Source organism: Macadamia integrifolia, chromosome 4 (genome assembly GCF_013358625.1).
Source record: "Macadamia integrifolia cultivar HAES 741 chromosome 4, SCU_Mint_v3, whole genome shotgun sequence".
NCBI classification, from domain to species: Eukaryota; Viridiplantae; Streptophyta; class Magnoliopsida; order Proteales; family Proteaceae; genus Macadamia; species Macadamia integrifolia.
The window spans coordinates 31492017-31502430 of NC_056560.1; the positions used below are offsets into that span (position 1 = coordinate 31492017).

Sequence of the window (10414 nt, forward strand, 5' to 3'; positions counted from 1 at the left end):
CTTTTTTTTTTCTCTTGGAAACAACCAATAGAGCTTGCTGCCTTGGTTTCCAGCAGCTTCTTAAGCCTCTAATAGAGGCTATGGATCAAGTGCAAGAGGATGGAAGTCTTTCATTCAAACCCTTAGCCTTTCATGAGCTTCAACTCATTTTTCTAATCATCTTATCAACCCCTCTGCCTGATTTCTTTCCTCTAGTGTGTAGAGCTCGGAGAGATGAAGAATCTCCAACTTGAATCACCCAAATCGGAGTTAATATGAGAGAGATATGGCCATTTGAAGTTGGATCAACCAAAACACTCAAAATGGAATCTTCAGGGTTGGCATAGGATACGCAGGCGGCACACACAATAGGGGCGCAAATCTGACTGTATATCTCATCAAAGAGAATCTCTTAATCTAGACCGTCCGATTAAAATAACGGATAGTAAATCTCAGCCACAATATTTGAATAAGGGAGTCAACTGATGACATCAGCTGTTACTTTTTGTTGTTGATTTTTGATTTGTTACTTTTTCTCCCACTCACAAAAGTGAAAGGCTTATCAACCATTAGATCTGAATCCTTTAAGATTGGCTTTAATCAAATCTCATGAGATCCTTAAGATCAGAATCTTTTTAATACCTTCTATGCACGCGTGAAACACTACAACATACCTTGATAAGGTGTAGCGCCAGAGCATCAAGGCTTATGCACCTAACCAATCAAATTCCACATGCAAGCATCTATCTCGTCCACGTCAGCGCAAAATCTCAGTAGCCTTTGGATGGGCATCAAGCCTATGTGGTTGAATCTGGACCATCCATTTCACTTCCCTTTACTCCTCTTTATTACAATCAAGCCCTTGCCTTCATATATATCAGTGCTTAAAGACCCCTTGCAACTCAGACCTTTAAAATCTTGAAATTATACAAAAGCCCTTCAAATTTCAAAAATAAATTCCAAAAAATCCACCCAACACCGAGAGCAATTGATGAATTTTCGATTTGGATTTTGAAATCGGCTTCACGGAAACATATATAACTTTTTCATACGATATCCGATCGAGATGAAACAAAGTGCGTTGGAACCATGACTAGACGCTCTACAACTTTTCAGAAGACCCGATCATCTGACTCAGTCATATAAAAATACCAAAATGCCCCTAGACATTTCTAATGATACATCTTTCTCATACTGAATCGAAAAGCGATGAAATCATAACCGTTGGAAAGATCAGATTTTTGTGCCGTAACTTCTTTATATGGTATCAGAATGTGACAAAATCAGATGCAATGGACTAGATAAATTACAATCTATCTTTTTTATGAAGAAATGATATTCCAAAAATATCATTTTCACTGTCGAAAATACCCCCGAGAGTAAATAGGCCAATTTTGCCAGTTTTGACCCAGAAACCCCCACATACTAAAGATGTATCAAACCACTCCATGCATACCAAGTGGCTCTATTATCTCATTTTGACATTGGACACTGCCATGTCATCATTTCCATCCACATCACCCAAACTCGCCACGTCATCACCGCCACGTGGTCGGGTTGCCAACAAGGACAATCATACAACACTTTTTTCAATAAAGATAAAACATGCCATTTCACATGTATATTCGAAAAATGTACAAGACAATGATAGAATGATTGACCATTTTAAATTCTCTTAGTGGACCAATGATTTAAAAAACAGATCAAACCAGTCAATTTAAGTTGATCTCAATCAATTGAATTAGTCCCTAAGAACACTACCAGTTGATTATGGGGTTTTATAGGCCAATTCCAATCGATTCTGTTTGGAACCAATCCAAATCTTGATTTTGAGTTTTTAAACTTTATGTTGTACTGACCCTAGAATGTTATGAGCCTTGTGCACTAGATACACCATTTTTCACATGATTAGAATGTGAGAGAGCATGAGAAATTACCCCCACACCATCAATGTGGAGATATTTTTCCCATCACTAAAATATAAAACTTGGAAAATCTAGTTGAAAGTTCTATCTTTTTTTTATTTTTGGGTAGAAATGAGTTTATTGAGTACGTGTTGAGCTCAAGGTGTCTCCATTACAAAGAGTGGTTAACCAGGGAGTGGAGTTAGGCCATTTCATTGCACATATAAGCGATAAAGCCTTCCAGGCCAAGGCATCAACCACATGGTTGATAGACCTTGGAATGTAGGAGAAGCTACCGCTTCGAAAGTAGCCACAGAGATGAATGATATCCTGGATAATAGGGAGAATACCAATGGGAGGGGGAGGGTCATGTGGGGTCATTAGGGCAATGAGAGCTTTATAGTCTGATTCCACCCATAGCTCATCAATTCCTTCACCCAAAGCATATAGAATTCCAGCTCGAAGACTAAGTGCTTCACCATGTAGCACTACTTTGAAATCCACCAGGTCATAGACAACCACTGAGCATGAGCCATTGTTGATAATGAACCCAATACCAAATTTCCCTTCCTTGGAGAGTAGAGATGCATCATATAGTTCAGATTGAAACGGTTACAAAGAGGAGGAGTCCATTGGATGCTAGAAGAAGGAGGATGTGCCTGGTGGATTGGCTGCTTACAGTTGGAGTTGTTTGCTACCCAGAATTCCCCAAATACATTGGTATCCAGGGATTGAATTTCAATAGGGTCCCGATTGATATTGTTGAGTTTGGATTCATTCCTAGCTTTCCAGATGAACCAACAGATAAACGAGCACAGACTTGCAACCGATAAGCCTATATTTTTATCTGAGATTTGGTGCTTGGACCAACTACCAATCCATCATGGTAGATTAATCGTTTCCTCGAGACTGAAGTTAACGGTCATAGGGAAACTAAACCAAATAGCTCTAGGAAAGCTATAATCAAATAGAATATGCTCGATGGATTCTGGGCTGCTCCCACATCTATGACATTGCAGATCAATGGGGATCCATCTACGCATCAGTACTTCACCAGTTGCAAGGCCAAAGGAACATGCTTTTCATAAAAAATTCTGAATCTTTGGCATGGTTTTGCATTTCTAGATGGTTTGCCAAGTGTCCTCTGTAACCTTCAGAATAGAGGGCACAAGCCCTATTGGTTTGTTGATAGTAAGTTGCTGGCAGCTTAAAATGAGAAGCAGTGAATGTATGAAGGGAAAGAGCCACCGATTTAATCAATGTTTCTCTTCTTGCTTGGAAGAGGAGAAGGTTCTTCCAGCTTTGAAGTCTTAATTGGGTCTTATCACTTAACTCTTTGAAGATCTGTAATTTGGAAGTACCAAACTCAATAGGCAAACTGAGATACCTTTATGGGTAGTTCCCATTTTTGATCCTCATTATGTGGGAGAACCACCTCTTGATCTTTGGAGGAGTGTTTGGGCTGAAGTAAAAGGAGGATTTAGCAATATTAACAGATTGACCACTTGCTGAAGAGTATAGGTCTAGGCAGCGCTTAAGCTCAAATACCTCTTAAAGATTGACCTTTGTGAACAAAAGGCTATCATCGGCAAAGAGGAGATGGGAAATTGGCTTTGAATGATTCCTTACCCAAATACCGTTGATATTTCCTGCATTAGATGCATTAAGAAGGACAGAACTCAGAGCCTGAGCACAAAGGATGAAAATAGAGGGAGATAGGGGGTCCCTCCTGTCGAATTCCCCTAGATAGAATAACTTCTCCTCTAGTAGTACCATTGATAAGAATCTGGTATTTGACAGTGGTGATGCACTTCATAACTATGGTGACCCAGCTCTCAGCAAATCCAAAAGCTTTAAGCATCCTTTCGATGAAAACCCAACTCATTCTATTATCAGCCTTCTGCATGTCAAGCTTAATGGCCATAAATTTTCCTTTCCCCTTTTTCCAATTTCTAATGTGATGGAATAACTCATGGGCTATGAAAATATTATCTGAGATACTACGGTTAGGCACAAAAGCAGATTGGGCGGGGGAGATAAGCTGATCAAGCACTGTGTGGAGCCTAAATGTGATGGTTTTAGTGATGATCTTAATGGCCACATTACGTAAGTTGATTGGCCTGTATTATTCAATGGATTCAAGGCTGGGACACTTGGGGATCAAGCAGACCAATGTATCATTAATATTTGGAGGAAGGGAATTCGAGTTACAGAATTCAGAGATAAATGCTATGATGTCCTGATGGGTAAGATTCCAAAAGTGTTGATAGAAAGTTGGAGGCAACTCGTCCGAGCCCGGAGATTTCAAAGGAGCCATGGAAAATAAAGCTTTCTTGATTTCCTCCATAGAGGGAATAGAACAGATGAAGTCATTGGTCTCCTAGTCAATTAGAGGATGGATAGATGAAGTAATCTCCTCTAAATTTCTTTCATCGATAGGCTTGACAAAGAAAATGCCCTGGTAGTGAGATATTCTATCAGCAAATAATTCAGATTTAGAGGTGGACCAATTACCTGTTCCAATGCAAACCTTCAGAATACGATTGGAGTGGCACTGCTAGAGGTTGAGGTGTGGAAAAATGTTGTGTTTTTGTCGCCACTTTGGAGCCAATCCACTTTGGCCTTTTAGTGCCATGTAATCTCTTGCCTATGAAGTTGTTCATCAAGGAGGTCAAGAAGGTCTGTTCCCTTTCCTGATTGGCCTCCGATGATGGTTGTTCTTGGAAATGTAGAATTTCTTTTGTGAGAGACATGATCCTCTGTTGAATCACATTGAAGACTTCTTTGTTCCATTTTTGGAAAATAGGCTTACAATTTCTGATTTTCTATTGAAGCTTGTAGCCAGCCAAACCAGAACATTGGATTTGCCACGCTTTTGTGTAGTGGGAAGGCATTCATGGTGGCGCAGCCACATTGCCTCAAAGCAAAAGGGTCTCTATCCCTGAGATGCTCCCCCTGCAAGTCAATAACAATCGAGTTGTGATCAGAGCCGATGGCTGCCTTGACAAAAACCACAGCATCATTGTAAGTATCTCTCCAAGCAGAGTTAGTGAGGGAACGGTTAAGGCGGATGTGGATGTTGGTTGGACTCCTCCTTTTATTATTCCAAGTATATTGAGGACCGTGAGCACCCAGGTCCATAAGATGGCAATTATTTACAAAGTCTCTGAAGATTCCAACGTCCCTGGATATCCTACAGTTGCCTCCAGTTTTGTCTTACCAAGATAGGTGAGAGTTAAAATCACTGAAGCATATCCATTTCTCATGCCAATTGGAGCCAAACAGGCTGACCTATCCCACACTACCTATCTCTATCCTCGAACTAGATCCCCATACACCCCGATTAAAAAAGAGTCAGCTCCTGGAGTTGTGATTTTAGCATCAATGAGGTGAGCATCTGAGTATATGATGTCAACTTGGTAATTGGTCTGCCAGATAAGAGTGAGGCCCCTCGAGAGACCCTAGGGTGGAACAAAAAAGGAATGCTACATCTTAAGCTTCTTGCACAATCTGCTAATTTTGTCCTCTTGAGCTTTAGTCTCCATTAAGAAGATCATATCGGGACGCACATATCAGGAGATATTCATGAGAGCGCGAAACGTCAGGGGGATCCCCAGACCCTGGAAATTCTAACCCGAAATTCTCATGATCTCTCTTGAGGCTGATATCCCCTTGCCTCCGAGGGTCCAAGTGATAAAAAATGCTCTGGTCTAGAAGCATCCTCCGTAGAAGTGAGACAGTTCTGGCGAAAGTTCTAAGTTTGGAGTCTCTGTTGAGGTTTAGGTTTGAAGGAACCAGTGTCTTGCCCCATTCACATAGAATCGGACTGGTGATCGGGTTCCCTCCGGGTAACCCAAACCACTAGGATCATCTAATACAGTAACCACAGCACAGCAAGTCACAAGTGATTAATGGAATACAATAATATGTCACAGCGGAAGTCTTGTCATAAATGATTAACTGAAAGTCCTCATTTACTCTTGATATCCAAATTGTTATACATAGTATAATCACATGTGGGCCTGTAGGCATAGTATTTACATAAGAAATAGCAATTTAAATATCGAGAGCACAAAAAGGAAATATATCAAAAGAATAAAAAAAGAGTATAATAAATAGAATCCATCATTGTTGCCCTGCAACACAACCCTCACATGGGCAGCCTTCACCATGTTCGAGTTCTTCGGGGACCCATCAATCCCCCACTGGGGTTTCGTCAGTGGGACCCGGCGTAGACTTCTCTATAGAATATCCTATAAAATCATCTATAAAGGTGTGCAACCAGGGGAGAGCTCACTAGCTCAGTAAATGGAAAGAAAGATGCACATAAGCAAATGCATTCAAATGATACTATATGCATGAGATTCACTTTAATTCTAATCCACCTAAACAAATTATTCTAGGTCATAGGTAACGTGCTACTCACAACCACAGTGCGCGTATGCCTTGGGTTAGAGATGTATTCTCCATCCCGCGATACGCCCCTAGGGTTATCGGAGAAGGCCCACCGTGAACACTCGAAAAAGTAAATCATGGCCGAATCATAGCAGAAATGTAAATCATGGCCGAAGCACAGTAGAAAAATAAATCGTGGCCGAACCACAGCAGAAATTAAAAGCAGTACGATTGGCCCTCTGAATATATCATCAAGGTTTTCAATTGTCCTAATGATCAGCTAAGCGTACTTCTAACCACCACGACAGTCCGCCCCTAAGCTTCCCCCCAGTGATAACCCAACACGTAAACTCCTATTGGGAAGGGTCATAGTATGAGAGAATATGAAATCCTCACCACATGCTCCTATATGAGATAGTACAACTGCATAGTTCTTCCGTGTCCCATTCCACAGTGAACCAATGCATTTGTTTCCAAGCTAACTACAACATCTAATCTAGAAATCCCACACATAATCGGTAAGTCGGTATCATAAACATCACATGATATTCCATTCTCAAGATTTCAACATATAACAATGCAAATAGAATTTAAGATATACATGTTCAGTTCTAATGCATCACTCCATTCATCAATCATATGCATGAGTATGGCAATCGGAATGTCAATATAGTACATAAATGCGAAGGATGCCAAAAACACTCCAAAAATTAAGAATCAAAGTCCTCTCCCCACTTACCTATTCTTGTGGAAGAAGCAGCACTCGCGGTACAGGTAAGATCCGTAGTGAGAAGATGAGTTTCTTGAAACCTAGCACAAATAAAGGGTTTAGAAATACATACAAATCGGGACCATAAATGACGTAGGATATGGTCAATACGCGTATAATAGTGTGAAGAAGGTTGTCGGTGAGTTTGGTTTCAATTGGAACTCATTTGGGCTACAGGTGGGTAGGAGAACCCACCTGTGAATTCTTCCTGGATCATCGAGTCATACAGATGGGTTAGGAACTTGTCGATCTTTACTAGTCAGTAGAACCAAAGGTGCAGGAATGACTAGTAGGTCACACTGGTGGGTCAGGCACCCGTCGGTAGAACCCAAGGGGGCAGGTGTGACTAGTAGGTCTTATCGGTGGGTCAGGCACCCGTCGGTCTTACACGCCAGTTCTCTCGGACTTTGCTGTTTTCTCCTTTTTTCCATTCCAACTCTTGGAACCCCAATAGGGTGATTCCCACATCATTTCCCATATATTTTAAGTTTCATCTACTTGATTGTACCTTGGATCTAAGACAACAACAAGATTTGGGGGAGGAAATCGTACCTTTACTTGGAAAAATCCCAAATCTTGGAATCCTCTTCTCAAACTCAAATGCTACTTCAATAACCTACAATCTTTGTTTCATTCTTCAAATACTTCAAGGAAAACACACAATAGCTTCATTAACCTCTAGATTCACACATACTCAAAGAGGGTTTCATCAAATCCCAAGGTTTATGGTGTTACCTCAAAATGAAGAACTCAAGTCACTGGTCACTATTCTAGGGAAGGAAAGGCGAGGTGCGGCTCCGGAATCAAAGGGGTGAGCCTCTTTCCCTTTCCTTCTCTCCTTCTTCCTCTATTCTCCCTCTTCTTTATTCCCTTTACCAACTTTGCTAAAATCATAATTGGGAGAGAGAAAATGAGGGTTTAAGTGTTATTTATACTTTGGTTCATAAATATCTTGTAGGGCATGTTTGGTTTTGCCCATTCATGGACCAAAACACATTAAAGTTTTTTAAATTTTTTAAAAAGATAATGATTACACTGATTTTCTATGTCCATCTCTCTCCTAAAATTTAAAGTTTTTTAAATTTTTTTTTTCTTTTTCTTTCTTTTCTTTTCTCCTCTTGGTTACCAAGTATACATAATCTTTTTATTTTCTCATCATTGCATTTCTTTTCTTCTCTTTTCTTTTTTAGTTTCTTTTTTCCTTTCTTTTCTTTTCTTGTCTTGTCTTAGCTACCAAACATACCCTTATATTCCAACTCTCTACAAGTGCCTCTGAGATCGCCTATCGGCGATAAGGACGTCCTCTTAGAACCTGTCCCAGGAGAGTACGTGCATTAGCTTCAAGCATACGCGCCTCAGCAATATCATCTAGAGTTATGGCTTCATCATCAGAGTTTATGTGCTGGTGAGGCGGCACCAAATGGGGCGGAGCTGGTGGGAGTGATGAGGTATAATCCATGAAGCTTGGGAAAGTAAAGGCTATAAGTTTTTTTTTTTTTTGGTAGAAAGTAAAGGTTTTAAATTAATAACCCACAAAAGATTAAGGAGAATCCGATAAAAAGATCAAGTTAATGTGAATACTACTACGCTTGAAGTAGTAGTCTGCTTTCTCTTTTTAAAGAGGAGGAAAATAGCTGAACAGTATAATCAAAGCACTCGTAGATTGAGAGAAGGGTGTTTTATATGTCAATTTAAAATTTAAGGTATTATAGGTTTTTCATCAAAATGTACCATTCAAAGATTGAGTTTTTCCGGTTTTTGTAATTTTGATTTGAGGTGCAATTCGTTACAGATCAATCAGTAAACAGGAAATCCACCGCCCCTGCATCTCCCCAAACTTTGGGTACTTTGAACTTGGTTTCCGGCGATGCTCCCACCTTATGAGTTAAGAAACTTCTAGAGTGAAAGAGAAAATCAGAGAGGGAGGGCAGGAGATGAGGGAGCTGAATAGCAGGGGAGATGAAGTGATCATATTACGATCCTCGCATAACGAATTGTTTTCATACATGATTCAAAATAATTAGGAAGAAGCAAAGGAGCAATCTGCAAGATATAGAAGAAAATCACAAGTTTCAAACAGAGTCGTCAGATAGGAGCGAAAGACTTTTTGCATTCTAATCAGAGAATAGTCATCTGAACTATGCAATTAAATCATCACTCGACCCTTCCAAAATATTCAATTAGAATCAAATAACAAAGACCAGAAGACAGTTTACACAAATCACTATAAACCCAATTTCTTCGTCTTCGAATCCTGCTAAATTTCACACATTTTAGAAGGAAAAAAATAAAAAAGAGAGACAGAAGACGGAAGGAAAATTTATGCAGAGAAGAGCGGCCTCATTGAGAAGATTAGGCATTCAACACCAAATGATTCAGACATATGCTTGTCATTTAATCATTTATAATCATCGGCCAATTTTCATTCAAAGGATGAGGAAAATCTTAATAACTTAAAGAAGAAAATCAACAAAAGATATTGAAAATCTATGGAGGGAGAGGACTCAGAATATGGGTGGTGATATATCAGAATGGTCGGCAAGGCTTATCAGCCATTACGACGAACGAGACCTATCACAGAAGTCGTCATCGTCCCCTCTCGCTTCTTCTGCTAAGATCCCTAGAAACCCTAAACCTTAACTATCCCCATAACACTCACACTACCACTGCTATAGTAAACCCTATTTCGCCAAACCCAGAGATCTACTAGAGTCGCTCACCCACAATATGGAAGCCACTCTATACCTAATATTTATAAGCTGTTTGTGGTTTAGGGTTTCGCCACAAATAGGGTTATCAAACGGCCGCCGTATCGATCTAATTTTAATCGTAGAGGTGTTAGATTTAGATTTCAAAAAGACATAATTACCCTTTTACATATATGTATATATATCCAATCCAAAATACTAATTGGAAAAAAATTGGATATGCCACGGATATCAAGTATACTAACACCCATTGTATCTATCTCTTTTTTTCCTTTTTTTGAAATAACCCTCATATCTTTCCTAACTGATACTCCATCATGTGATCCTATTGGTGTTATCTGCTAGCATACTTGATATCGACGGCTTACCTATACCCTTTTTCACTCATATCAAAATTTTCAAATTTCCCAAACTCCGTTGAAGTGGCATTGACGGAGGAGGAGGAGGAGGACTAGACCAAAACCAGATAAAAGGCACCTTATGCATCCAATGAGATTGAAAATCCACGAATAGAGAGGGATGTGAAATTTGGTAATCAAAGTTTTCCTAGATTTTTTTTTTTTTTTTGGAAAAAAAAAGGTGCTCTATGATAGTGATTATAGCCCCAATCCGAAGCCCCTATACAACAAATGGGAAGCAGCATTTCCGTAGAACCAACG

General features: G+C 39.8%; 2 non-coding genes across 2 annotated transcripts; both read right to left on the bottom strand.

The window, feature by feature from the left end:
- Nucleotides 1-9124: 9124 nt before the first annotated feature.
- Nucleotides 9125-9214, bottom strand: LOC122077626. The gene has a single exon (XR_006139873.1). It is a non-coding gene; the product is annotated as a small nucleolar RNA snR60/Z15/Z230/Z193/J17 (small nucleolar RNA).
- A 333-nt stretch (nt 9215-9547) lies between these two features.
- On the bottom strand, nt 9548-9642 carry LOC122077628. Its single transcript, XR_006139875.1, has one exon. It is a non-coding gene; the product is annotated as a small nucleolar RNA Z43 (small nucleolar RNA).
- Between the last annotated feature and the right edge of the window lie 772 nt (nt 9643-10414).